The 798-nt window shown below is 34.7% G+C and overlaps 1 non-coding gene across 1 annotated transcript; it reads right to left on the bottom strand.

Annotated features, from left to right (window-relative positions):
* Positions 1-369: 369 nt before the first annotated feature.
* Positions 370-488, bottom strand: LOC112474280. The gene has a single exon (XR_003044317.1). It is a non-coding gene; the product is annotated as a 5S ribosomal RNA (ribosomal RNA).
* Between the last annotated feature and the right edge of the window lie 310 nt (positions 489-798).

The following is a 798-nucleotide window of genomic DNA, read 5'->3' as shown; positions in this document are numbered from 1 at the left end:
AGTGCTATGATGCAAGGGTCACATGCATCCATTATAATATATTGATGGACAAGAGCTTTAAATTCTACCTCCAAATCTAAAGTTACTGTAGATATATATTTTATTTTCACATGAAAGTCCTGAATCTTGTCCAGGACAGGTATTCAAACATTTTTTGTTTTCTGTCTCTGTGCAATTAAAGTCATTTTTTTCTGGTGAAGTAAATATGCTGCTATGAATGATTGGACTGATCTTATTCTTGCACCAACCCCCTTTTATTTTTTGTTTTTTATTTTTTATTTTTATTTTTTTTAGGCAGGGCAACCCTTGGTTGACCTCACAGATTGCAAGGACCTTGTCAGCTTACAATCCTTTATTTTTTATTTTTTATGCCTACAGCACCTGGTTTTCCTAGGTGGTCTCCCATCCAAGTACTAACCAGGCCCGAGCCTGCTTAGCTTCCGAGATCGGATGGGATCGGGCCTGTTCAGGGTAGCATGGCCGTAGACAAGATGACATTTTAAAATGAAAAACACACCCAACTAGACAGGAAACATGATTTCTCACTATTTCCCTTGATGTTTTAGATCCATAAAATTTGCTCTACTGAATATCACAAGATAAACTGAACCATAGTTTTATTGTTTAGAATGACTTGGCACTGTTTGGAACTTTTCCCACCCTATCAATATCAGGAAGTTATATAGCAATAAAGGAAAGTGGATTCCATTCTATTTTTTACTTTTATTTTTCTAAATTAAACTTATTGGAGTGACATTGTTTAATAAAATTATATAGGTTTCAAGTGTATGATTCGAT

Source organism: Pteropus alecto, unplaced genomic scaffold (genome assembly GCF_000325575.1).
Source record: "Pteropus alecto unplaced genomic scaffold, ASM32557v1 scaffold88, whole genome shotgun sequence".
NCBI lineage: Eukaryota > Metazoa > Chordata > Mammalia > Chiroptera > Pteropodidae > Pteropus > Pteropus alecto.
This window is presented reverse-complemented; position numbering and strand designations above follow the sequence as displayed.